Raw genomic sequence first — 13,983 nt, 5'->3', positions numbered from 1 at the left:
TTTGGGTCAGTAACCCCGTTTCGAACACAACACACATGTGAACACAACTACAACTACCTCGTGTGCATACTTTTTTGGGAGAGTGTGTGTTCAGGTCGGATCAAATTTGATTATTATTATAGTCAACAGGGGCCTGTCTCTCTCTCTCTCTCTCTCTGTCCCTCTGTTTCGGCCAAGCCACAACTCAGCCTTAGCCGCCGCTCTGCCTGTGTGTTTTTCTTTAATTTCTAAGCGCTTTGTCCCCCTCTTCGCTCTCTGGTGGCTCTTTTGCTCTCCCTTTTCCTGCTGCTGACGCGGTTTGTTGTCGGTTTTTACTACCTGTTTCTTGTTGTTGTTTGAGCCGGGACGGGACGGGACGGGACTCTCTTTCACAACGTTTTCGTGTTAACTGAAAACTGAACACACAAAAAAAGTAACCACCAAAACCGACAAACCGAACGAACCCCAAGCCCGTTGACCGTGTGCGCTTTTGACTTGAATTCTGTTTGGATGTTGTTGTTTTCTTTTGTGTGTTTGTTGGTACAGTTTTGTTGTTTCTATTGCAGCAAATGTCTTTCTGCCTCTCTCTCTCTCTCTCGCTTTCAATGCACTATCATGCCCCCAAATTAGAACTTTGCATTGCAGTTATTTTCCTTTGGTTTTTTTCATTGTCTTTCGTTTGCGCCAAAAGCAACTTTCATTTGTTTTTGGTCTGAAAAATGAATATTTTTGGGGAGAATCTACAACCAATATGTATCTCACTGTCCCACTCATTCTGTGGCCATCTCTTTCGTTTGTCAATCACAGACAGGGCGACAGGGCAGGGCAGAGAGGAGAGGGCCACAGTCAATGGCATTTTTATGTTCCTGACTTTTCCCCATGTGTCTCATCGCTGCTACCTCTTTATGCGAGTGTCTGTCCCTTTATTCCCTCTCTCTCTCTCTCTTTATATATGAGTGTCTGCTGTCCCTATCCGTATCCCTATTCCTTGACAATAAGCATTGGCTTATTGATTTTCCAGCAGGAGCATCCAACAGATTCCAACAGCATTTTCATCCCATTTCGAGGCGAACCTTTTCACACACTTGTCCCCTGCGCTCTGAAACTCTTCCTGTTTTATTGTTAGATGCTACACGTCTTTGCCCCCTGCCATCCCTTGACGGTCGTTTTCATTTTGATTATCGAACATTTTTATCGCTTCGACGTTTTTACAAGTTTGTATAGAAAAAAAGCAGAGAAGAAAAGCAATGGAAAATCGAAACAAAAAGTTATGTCTGGGGTACAGTTTTTGGAGTCCGTGTGTTGGCCATTGTCCAGTGCCGTTCCTCCCTACCCTACTTAACTTACCCCTGAAGCCACCCACTTTTCGAAAGAGTTTGCCAAAGCATGAAATGAGCACTGGAAAGGGGCAAGCGGCAAAGTAGCAGGTGGCAGGAGGCATATGGGTAGAGGGATATTCACATTTCACTTGAAATTTAATACTGAACTTTGTGCTTTAGGTTTGGGTTTATTTTCTGATGTTCTAATTTTCGCTCTTAACCCAGTTCCATTTCCAGTTACAGTTTCCAGTTGCACGAGCGCTAACGCTGGAGTGGGACTTGCCGGTGCAGCTGCTCATTAAGTTGCAACAATAAAAGCGCAGCCTACGACAAAACGCACGAACAAAAACCCACATGAATCGTTCGCCCACTCCCACTCTCACTCCTTCACCTTCTACACCCACTCTCTGTGCGAGTCTTTCTATTGCCTCCACCCTACTGCACCAATCAGGCAATCTTCCAATGCTGCATTTATGATTGCAGGCAGCAGCAGCGACATCTAGTATCCAGTATCCAGTGGAACCTCCAGACCAGACACACACGTAAAGATACTTTACTCAAAGACCCTTCAATCAACAACTTAACGCGCCACGCGGCAGCGGCAGCGCATCGTTCTCGCTTCTTGCTTCTTGCTACGGGATGAATCGCTTCTGCTCCTCTCTTTCGACACACTCCCTCATGCTTCATCTTCCCGTGGCACCCTTTTGATACTCCTTCTTCACTGACTCCGTCAGTGCCATCCTCTTGCTCTCGCTCACTCTCCTCTCCTCTATCTCACTTGCTTCTCTTCTTCTACTGCTTCTGCCTACGTGCGTTTTAATTTTAATTTCTTCTCCCTACTTCTTCGCTGGATCTGTCGTTGGCTGCATGGCCACTTCTCTCCCGTCATCAACGCATTTTGCGTTTGAGCTGGTGTTGAGGATTTCCTGATACCCTGCCAGCGGATATTATTGTTTTGTGCAGAATTTTGCAACGTAGACAAGAGCGACTCTTACAGGTTGACCGAAGTCTGAGTAAGAAAAACAGTTTCAAACCACAACTCAAATGAAACACAAGACAAACGCCAATTAAAAACTGTTAGGGTATTATCAGCCTCGACTACCCCGAGGCATGACTTTGTTGCTTGTTTTGGTTTTGTTGTTTTCCCCTTTTTGAAAAGGAATTTTAAGCGTTCAAGAAAGCACATGCTTTGGGTGCTGTTGCCCTTCTCTCTCTCCCGCTGGTTTGTGTATCAGCAACACAGCAACGCAACGGAGAACAGGCGACGGACGACCTTAACGGGCTTGCTGCCAGGGACACGACGCAACGCGACCCAAGACGGACTTGGACTCGGCTTGACTCGAGAACATGAGGAGGGGCAACAGCAACAACAATAGACAGCAAGAAACGTCATCAGCAGCAGCACCAGTTCAACGGATCTCTGCCTGCATGTGTCGTTGCTACGACGCTGCTGCTTCTTCAACGTTGCTTCTCCCCCTCCCGATCCTCTTTTTTCCATCTTATTTTGTTTTCTTCTTCGTGCCATGACATGGCATTTCAATCCATGAACTTGATTCGGAGGTCTCTGCTCTCCTCATTCTCCTCCCACGCAAAACTCTTCTGTTTCTATTGTAATATTTCCTGCTCTGGTTACCGCATACCCCCGACATCCAATCCCACTCCCCCACGAATACACACAATGTGGAGCAGCAGCAGCAGCTAGCCCCAAAAACAAATCAACACTTTGTTCATTTCACACGTGAATTGCTTTAAAATAAAATACAAAACTGAAAATTGTAAATGGAAAGTGGAGAACGGGGGAAATGATGCTGCATGTGTATGCTCTGCTCTCGGGATTTTTGGATGGTCTATTTTTATATCAAAACTTTGTTTACATTCCAATTCGAGTGGGGAATTTTCCTCTAGGAATAGAAAATTCAGGCACACACATGACCGGGCACACAAACACAGTTCCATCCCCGAGAAATTCTCAATTAGAAAATCCTCGTTTCATTTCTGTTCTGTTCCTGCGGTTGAACGCGGATTGACATTGAAAAACATTTTACGATTCCAAAAACCCCAAGAACTCCGAAACACACACATTTAAGGGCACATGCCCGCAAAATTCGGATATGGATGGGAGGGGAAAGCTGTGGTTTTTCCTTGCGGTTGTCGGCGATTAATTCAAATTAAGGTTGAAATGCTCTTAGGGATTTGTACCTGTTGGCAGGAATATTCACAACTGGCATAAGAAAATTTCCTTCCTCATAAAAGTTGAGGATAAAAGACGAACAAATCTCCCCCTTTTATTTGTGTCATCGTGTCCGGATTTCTGTTGTTTTCTCTTCACGGTTTGCATCATTTATTTTTAGTTGGGAAACCGTTTGTATGTTTATAAACAAAACGTTATTTATGATCTCTATTTTATTTTATTTTCGTACAGTCAAATAAATATTAATAAAGACCATGAAGAGCGTATATCAGGGCGACAGTTCGACGGGGGCACGTTATTTTTGGTATCTCCATTCCCCCAACAGCTGTTCCACCACTATAAGCATCCACATGTGGTATATCTTTAATTGGGGGACTGGGAGACTCGACCCATGGATCCATAAATCTGTGTCGTGGCGGGCCAGACAGAATTACCTAAAACTCTCAGAATTGTCTTTTGTTTTGCGCCCAAAAGTGATTTTGAAAACCATTAAAGGGTATTAACAACATTCTTGTTAAGATTTCCAAATCCTATCCACTTCCCAGAGGCAACTTTTAGATCGGAATACACACCACCACAACGGACACTCTCAGCTCTGAGTAATTGGATTACAAAGTGAAGCTATTGGTAAATATTTAGTGGATCATAAGAAACAACAACCTGTGGGGCAGGTATGCCTTAGCTCCCCTTCCTCCTCACCCTCTCTCTCTACTTATTGTGTGTACATATTTATATTTGTAAGGGGAAACCAATGGAAACTTAGCAGCAGAACCGATTCGTATGAATTGTAAAACAAGTGCAGCGCCTGTTCTGCTCGGGTCTGCAAATATACTTATCTATATGCATTGTATACATATGTGTGTATCCAAATAGATATGGTTGTTAAATGTATTTCTTTATTATTCATATTATTCATATGATTATTGTCGTTTTGGCGCCGACGAGTCAACCGCATTGGAAATTGAAAAATACTCGATGCATGATTCAACCAAGCAACACTCGAGAACAGAGCGGAACGGAACAGAACCCGCTGCCCCTCCATAAACCGTATACTACGTGATCTCTAAGCAGTCTAAGCAGTCGGGGCGACAGGCATAGGCATGCAAAATTGCGAAAAACATTTGCTGTAATGCAATATTATACACGGTATAGTCATAGAAATAGTATCTGGAATGGAACCAATTAGGCATTACTCATAGGATGCGGCAGAAGGCGAAGCGAATACGAATTTCTTGTGAGTCATCAACGAACGTGTTTAAATGCCCCTAAAATGTTCCCCCTAAAATGTCCCTTAAAGAGCGAAATGTCCCTGCTTAGCCAACGGTAACTCACAGTCACTGTTCAAAATTATAGTGCACCTGCCTAATGGGCTTTCGATTTGAATTTCGACTTTGTCTATTCATTTTCTTGTTTTCCTTTACCTTGTTGCAAGCTGATGCATGTGCAACACTTGCTTGCTTCCCGTTTGGACTGCTTCACTTTGCTGCCTCACTTTTATGTTGTTGTTGGTGTTGCCTCGTTTTTTTTTTTGCAAGCACAGAAACTTGTTTGGCCCAAACACACACGCACACAAACACAACGACGCGACACACACACACCGACACGATACACAAACACGGAGAGGAGGGAGAGAACACCTTAACGACGCGCCGCGACGCCGGCAAACAGCAACAACAATAAAAGCCACAACATTGGCGGCTGATCGAACCCGATAAGAATTATTACTTTAAGTATTTTTATGTTTTACACAATAATTCTCTTTGCAACTATTTTTTGTTTGGTTTTCCAATTCTTCACGGCATTAATTTTCAATTTTCCAGCTCCTTTGTATGCATTTCATATCCCCTTTTTCGTAATAATTTTCTTGTTTAGTTTTGCTGTATTTTTACACGGTATTCGTGAATTCTCGATTTGTTTTGTTTCTTCTGTTGCTGTTGTTTTGCTTGGGGTTTCACTGGGGCTTTCGCTGGATATTACAGTTGTTTGCAGAGTTTGCACTTGTGGCCATAGCGGTAAACCTGACGACTACTCTTTTTTATCAAAGCACCGCTTCGTTTCGCCTTGCAGTGTTTTGCTTATCGACAATACACACACTCGCACAAGCACATGCACAACTGGATAAACAATTGGAATTGTCGCGGTTTGTTTGGGATCTGAATTGATGTTTTGGCAAAAATAAATGTTGCTAAATAACCGCTAGCGTATGTTGGGTTGGCAACCGGCAAAACGCGTCGTCTTCACCCGTTAGAATCCACTCTGCGCGGGCTTTTTCAACGGACTTTTCTGAAATTCAGAAAAAAATTCGACACTGTTGTTTCCCTGTCCGCGGCCGAAACATGTTTTCCACATCGGCAGCGATTGCACGAGCGTTCGTTCGTTCAAAATGTTGCGGACTCATGTTGCTGGCGAACACGACTCAGTTGTGCGTCTCAAGTGTGAGCTACGAGGCAAGGCACATCTGTGGTCATAAAAATAGTAGTAGCCACTTCACCAACTTTCAAATTAGTTTTGAGACAGTTCCAGGTTTTCATATTAAACAAGAAGAGATACATTTTTGAATAGACTGGAATGTAAGCATTAAAACCCCGAAGAAATCCCTGTTCATTTGTATTCCATCTTCTATTTTTTCATGATTTTTGGCGAATACTCATGAATATTGCTGTTGGTAAAAATAGTCGTAGTTATTTATAAAATCGAACAAATAGAAGACGAAATTCAAGTTAAAACCTATGTTTCATGTTACATTTCATTAAACACATCTGTTTGATGCTGGACTCATGTTTCCAGACTAATGCTAACAGAGTTAAGGAAATGTTAACTTTTTGTGTGGTGAAAAACTAACATTGAGAGCGTGTGGCTTGGCTCTCTTCGTTGTAGCCGTGGCCAAGAGATAACAGTCCGCTGTAAAACTGTTATACACTGGAAATATACGATATTGGCTAGACTTCTGCTGTTATTAAACATTCGTTTAACAAGGGACTCTTTGCCGGCAAAAACGCCAAAACTGGGGGAAGACAGTGGCTGGGCTGGTCTGGGGGCTGTGAGGGTTCAATAATTGACCATCAAATTGCGTATAATACGCGAACTCTACGCATGACAATTATTAATGTGAAGGGAGGGCAAATGGAAGACAGCCCAACTGGCAGTTGGCATAATTGCAAATAAACTAGCAAACAATTTACCCCCAACCGCCCCCAACACACACACACACACACACACACCCACCAAAAAGGTGCGTTGACAATTTGACATCTTGTTCTACTCAGTTGTAGCTCCATCCCCGCTGTAGTGGGGGCTGTGCGGAAGTCACACAAATCCGTAAATGGCAGAGTTTATGCCACCAAAAGGCACTCCGAAGTAACCCAAGTAAGGAGACAGCCATTGGCGCGCCAAATTGTCCATTATCGGTGCCACAGCCAGAGAGTGAGAGACTAGAGAGGGAGGGAGGTGGAGCAGGTGGGTTTAATACAGAGGGAGGAAGGTGGGGCAGCAGCCAGAGGGCCTAAACCTGGCATTGCAATGGTTATTAATATTGATTGGAGCATAAACTGGCGACGGGCTTCGAGACGGTATTCAGTGCAGATATACGCAGAAACTTACACACACACACACACACTAACATATTGAGGTTTGGGCCATGTTGTCGATTAATTGCGATTATGTAAATGTTAATGTAAAGCGCGTTACAATTTATTATATTTGCATGAGGGTTTGCATGCAAAGTGCCTCCTGCTCAAATACGAATACGAATACGAATACGAATACAATGTGGCACGGCACTCTTGCCGCAAGAGTATATGCATCTACAGTGGGCACTGCGCAGCGTGTAGCAATAACTTTTGGAAATGTATCAGCAAGTTTATGGAAGCTTCACTGTACGAGCTATAACTGTGTGTGTGTGTGTGTGTGTGTAAACGCTTGTTGGCCAAACTCTGTGCGTATCCGTTAGGTTGCCAAGTTTGGCTTATTGATTTAGTAGACGCTTGCAAATTGCACTTTGATAGCGTCTAATGTGACATTTGTGCAATTGTAATGGAAATTTATGTTTGTCGGTTTATGTTTGCCATCGCCTGCAACTCTGCCACACTCACAGACGGGGAGGGAGCACACCCTGGGCGACGGAGGGTCCACATGGCCTTAATTAAAGGTTGCATGTGCTGCTGACCCACCGGAAGACCGCACTCTGGAGACCCATTTTCGGGGGGCTGCCAGCCAAATCGAGTGACCTGCATGTCGGAACTATGCCCAAACTTTGATCTTGCTACTTGCAGATGATTCGATCCCAATCGCTGATTCGGATTGTGCCACACTTTGCATGCGTTTCGTGCCAGTCACCCCTCCACCCACTGTCTGTGTGAGGCACTAAGGAAATCGTAAAGTGCATAAAATCACAAAGCAAATTGCATACGAAAAAAAATAATTAAAATAAAATAACAGTCGCGGGGGGCGCAGAGTGTCGACGGAGCCAGACGCGACTTTCCTTCCAGCATAAGCCAATGGGGAAAAAAAAAATAAAACAAAACGCGCCAGCACTTGCCGCTAGTCTACCGGCTGCCACTGCCACTGCCACTGCCAAAGCGAAATATTTTGATGTATTCATGGAAACATTTTATGCATGTTAAGTAACAGACAAATCGACGGAAACTTATGCTCTATGGCTTCTAGGGTGCGGAGGGGCGGTGAGGGGAGCGCCCATTCGACTTATTAATAATTTACGTGGTAATATTTCTGTTGCCTCTCCCTCGGTGCCAACCAAGAAACAAAGGCAGTGGCAGTGTGGCAGAGCGGCAGAGGGAGCTAAATGGAATAGATGAAAATACAAGACGTGTTCAAGGTGGAAAAGTGGCCAACAAAGGGAGCGAGAGGGAGATGGCTAATGTGAGTGCGTGGGTGTGAGAGAAAGAGACAGCAGGCCGACGCATATGAATTGGAAACTAATCGTGGAATATGGCAACGATTATTATGCACATCACACTAATCATTATCTTTGTGCTGCAGAGGGGACGACAGTCTGAGACTGGGACTGGGACTTCTTCCTCAAAGGAGAGGGTGGAAGCACACAGCGGAGAGAATGAGATGGCTATACACATGTGTGCCTCATAAAAATCTCTTGATATTCATTGCATGTCGTTGCGCCTCACGCCCGCCCCATGCCCCGACAAGGGAAGGGGAGTGATAAGATGAGGGAAACTTTTCCGGGCTTAGCATTGGGCTTTAAGCACACACAAACACACATGCACACATACACTTTGACTGATTTCTTTTGCCCATTCCTACTGTATGTATCTTTCCCTTGTTAATGGCTCAAATGACATTCATTCATTCATTAACTGCTTTTCCCCGCACCCTGCCTAAACAATGTCGAATGTAAAATTTAATTTACTTTTTGGCAAATGCAAACACTCGAAACTTACTTGATATCCACTTAGCTGCAGCTCATTGCTTAGTGTAAATACAGCGGCCCAACAAAAAATTTTGAGCTACACAACTTTTGCGCCCATTCTTCATCTCTACTTTTGTCGCTGACTATCTCTATCTCCTCTGTGCTAACTCTCTCTCTATTTGCACGTCTCTCTTTGACAACTTCAGAATGTTTTGCATGCAAATAGGCGCAACAAAACGAACAAAAAAAGTAACAGAAAGCAGGATCGAACATACAAATACCCTTGAAAATGGACTTACTCACTCACCACCCAAAACGTACTCAGAAACAGCACACCCTTTGTTAGGGTATAATCGCAAAAAGCATGCAAGTCCCATGAGCGAGATAGCAAGATTCGAGCAGAGAGCAAATAGTAGCAAAAGCAAACGTGGTATGTATGGTGCGTAGGTACAGAGTAGGAGCGAAAAACAAAGGGAAGAACAAACGGAATAGGAGAGAACAAAAATAGCTTATACTCCTCCACACTAGAAGCACAAAGCTAAAAATAGACTTCACGCACTCGAACGGCAGCACGACACGAGAAGGCAAGACACGACACGACACGACACGCATGTCAAAGCAGATAGCGAAGGCGATAACGATGGCCACCGGCAATCACGGCACTGACCAGCGCAAGATTTGGTCACAGAACATCATCGAGATTGATCAAACTTAAACGGCAGAGAGGATTTGCTTAGCGTTGCTCTCTTTTGTATACGAGAATTGGAGTTCGTTTTGTTGTAGTTTTGCAATATAATAACATTTGATGAACTGTACATATTTGCCGAGAATAAAACTCTATTTTCTTTTAGCATATAATTTCTTTAGGTATAAGTGGTAATCCATATCTCGCTCACAGAGGAACCGATTTAATTACTTTATGTACACAAATATACATATGTACATATGCCTGCAGTACAGTTATTAGCTTTTTTATGAGCATGAAAAAAAACAACATTTAATTATACGCAAGAGCTTATTGATTTATTTCTGCGTTAATTTGTGCAACAACAAATTCTCTTCGCATTATAATCGCCACAGAAAGTCCTCCGCTCGCTGGACCATTGAAGCGTGGCTAAAATAGATTAACTTTTTCATTAATATGCCGTTAAGCAATTAACAAAACGTCGGCTTATACCCGCAATTGCCAGGGAGAGTAGTTTTGATCGTAAACTAAAAATACATATTCAGGTATTAATATAAATGGAGTTTTCATAATTAATCGAATGCAATTTAATTAAAAACAAATACATATTTTGCATCTTTCTGCCGGCCTCTGCAGGTTTTTGCATGCATCATCCTGTTTTTGTTTCTATTTGCCAGAATTGTTTGCGCAATGGCCTTTGCCTTTGTAAGCTCAAAGGCTATTGGCAATATGTCATTGTGCATTTAATCAATTTCCAAATAAATTCCCATAATTACGAGAACGTGCAACATGCCCTCAAGGGCTTACGGGTAACGGGATTGGCAAGCAATTTGCACTTTAGCCATGGGCCCATGGAAAGTTATTGCCATTGAAATGTTGATTAAAGTATCGAAAACAAATATCAAAAATCTGTCAGCTGGCAGCACATCCCTCTCTGACACTGCCGCAACCTTTTTTTCCTTTTGGCTTTTCCGGGGACACACACAAAAATTTGCATATTTGTCTCCGGCTGCGGTCTCGTTTCCCGTTTGCCGTTTCCCCGTTTCCACGTTTCCCGTCTATCATGTCTTCCGCCTTTTGCAGTCATTTTAATAAAAATATTTGTTTAATTTCGTTGCGTGTGTTGTGGGTGTGGCAATGGGGAGGCGTGGTTCATGGCACGCTAATAAAATTAATTTTAAATTAAACAATTTTAATTATGGTTCAATAATCAACGCACTGCATCCCCGAGCCAAAGCGAACGCAAAGAGGCCTCCCTGCTCCTGTTGTGGAAGACTTTCAACAATGCAAATATTCACCTCACCCTCCTTGACCAGCCCAGCCCCCACGGAGCCACCACTTGACCAGCCTCCGTCCCCACCAAATTGTTTAATTGCTGCCTTTTGCCTTTGCCTTCAACAAATTGTTGCTGCCGCTGCTGCTAGTGTGCGTATAGCTGATGTGGCAAGTGTTGCCATTGACAGTAATGTTTCAACTTGGGCGGCGTGGCACAACTTTCGTCGGCTGCTGCCGCTGCTGATTCAATTAAACAAGAAATTAAGAAGGCAACAAATTTCGGAGAACATCGAAACTTTAATACACTTTAAATTACATTTTTCTGATCGAGTTTGCAAATGGAAATCCAAAGTTTATTTCCCTATAAACACATCTCTGGGGGATCGTTCCCCCTATGTAGGGTATGCTCCCTCTGACATCAGCTTCAGACACAACTTGAAAGAATTTTCACAACAATCTGCCATATAAAATTTGGCAATTTTGATGCTAATTGAATTAAAAAATGTGGAATTACTGTTGTCTTCGCCTTCTCTTCTCCATTTCGCCCGCAATGGAATAAGAATACTTAAATAAAACCATTAATTCTCTAATTGAAAAAACGATGCTGTGCATAAATTATGAAACCAGCAATAAACCAACGAAAATTCTTAACAAGAGCTCAAGCGAACCCTGCCCAGTGCGACCAACTTTATGCACAATTTCCGCTATTATATTTCGCTTTAATCTTCTAATAGAAAATACTCTTTTATCCCGTTTCCAACATCCTTTTTGTTTTACATCTCTCATGTTAGTTGTCCATAATCCCATATTCAAATTACAGTCTGACATGGCTGCTGATAATCATGTGCAACTCTTGTTTAATTCAATTTTTTATTGCAACATGGCTAACGAATGAGGCTTAATCGCTTGCAACAAGTTGAATGTGCACTTTTGCGTTCAACGTTCCATGATTTTATTCAATTAGCCTTTGGCCGAGGTGTTCCGTTGTTGGGGGCAGGGAACATCATTATATATGACACGCCCAGGCAGCCAGGCAGCCAGGCAGCCATGCAGCATACCGCCCCCAAATGGTTGCCGCAGACACTTTATGCAGTTGATGTACATTCAATTTATACACACCTCACACACACACACACCTGGATATAAGTGCATCAGACACGCCTACTAAATATAACCAGGCATCGATTGTTGGTGTTGCCTGATATGCAATTTTAAATGATTTATATGGGGATTTCAAATGCTGTACGCATTTTGAACAGATTAAATCCATATCTTGAAGGATCTGCCATTTGTATTTGCTGGAAGATTGAAAGTTATGAATCCCCTCTATTGAAGAATGGAGATGCCACGGGGCATTCATGATTATATCTCAGAGCTATTATTAATTTCTGCACATTTCTTGGCTTCCATTTGAAGTCCTTTGCCTCTTTTGTCTTTACTTGACTCTGATTTGGACAACAATTTGTTGTCGAGTTTATTCAGCCATTATTAAAGGGTTTTCCGGGAATGCCATTCGCATTTCTGATTAATTATCATTGCTCAAAAGCTGCTAATTCCTGCTAATATGCAGCATAAATTAAAACAATTAGCTGCAAATGAAGAAGCTGTCAGCATTCCCCCCGCTCCCCTTCTCCCATCCTCTGTACAACACGAAAAGTCAGGCATCACCTGGACAATGATGCTTAAAGCCGGAATGGTGAGTGGGGGATCACCAGTCTGCCACACTAACTCGCTGCCATTCAACTTTAGTCGCTTGAATTTGATTTGATTTTGCCATTTACCTAGACAGACACTAGAGAGACTAGGAGACACACACTTCATCCTCTTTTGCTGCTGTTATCACTGCCACTGATGCTGATGCTGCTGCCGCTCCAACACCTCCACTCCCCGTGGAGCGGCCGCTGCTGCTGCTGCTACCTTTTGTAGTTGCCACTGCCTGTGGCACTGTGCTTCCTGTCTGCAATCGTTGCTGCTGTTGCTGTTGCTATTGCTATTTGCTGTTCCAGGCTCCTAAAAGTTCTCGGGCCACGTTCTGGTTTCGGTTACGGTCTCGGTTTGCTGCGATGTGCGCCTGTTGACGTTGCCAGCCAACAGATTTAGATGGAGCCCACAGCCACCACCCACACATGCATACATACATGTATATGTATATGTACACTGCATATATCCTTTGCCATATCCTTTCTGGTTTACTCGACCATATCTTTGGCTCGGCTTGGCCCCGGCTTTTGGCTTTTGGCTGCCAGAGTTTATCGTCTTTTATATGCACTTTGGGCTCAAGCGCTTCTTCAGTTTCTCATATTATGTTATTTGCCAGCGGAATTTGTTGGTTTGGTAATGATGCTCAAGAATGTTTAATAAAAGAGAGAGAGAGGGAGACCTTCTGCTGATGAGGGCAATCGCAATCGTCGTGGAGCTTAATGACAACCTGGAGGGTGGGTGGATTGGTGGTGGCTGCATTGCGCGAGTGGTGCCATGCAATAATCAGGTATTAATTATGCAAGACTATTGAAAGCTGGAGCAGCCAGGGTCAGGCAGAGAGCAGGTTCAGGGCAGTGTCAAGGGTCAAAGAACTCCACACTCTCCCGACACTGTGTGTGTGTGTGTGTGTGTGCGTGTGCATTGTTGAGCAAATAAATTGTTTAAGCAACTTTACAGACAACATCCGCGCAGTGGGCACAACAATGGCAGTGGCAGCAGTAACAGTCGATGCCACCAGTTGTTGCAAGTTCCTTCTGTTGCTGGTGCTGGTGCGCTGCTGTGTCAGTGCCAGAGGCAGAGTTGGGGAGCACCAGGAGTCACACTACCAGGCTGGCAGGCAGTCAGCCATGTGACAGGCAGAGTCGGTCATTATTTCGCACTTTTGTTGCCGTTACGGAAATTTCACACAGTATAAAGCAGCGACACGTGCAGCAGGAGCAGCAGCAGCTCAGACATTGCACAAAGTGTAAGTGGAGACTGGGCGACACACACACAAACACACACACACACACACTCACGCATGCCACAACAAAAAGAGATAAAGAGAGTGAGCCAGAGAGGAGCAGGCGATAAAGAAGGGGCAGCCTGAGGGAGATGCCAAAAGTCGAGACGAGACAAAATGGAATTTTAATGATATGAGTAGAAACATGAAAGGTGGCAGGTAAAAAAC

Source organism: Drosophila guanche, unplaced genomic scaffold (genome assembly GCF_900245975.1).
Source record: "Drosophila guanche unplaced genomic scaffold, DGUA_6, whole genome shotgun sequence".
In the NCBI taxonomy this organism is placed as follows: domain Eukaryota; kingdom Metazoa; phylum Arthropoda; class Insecta; order Diptera; family Drosophilidae; genus Drosophila; species Drosophila guanche.
This window is presented reverse-complemented; position numbering follows the sequence as displayed.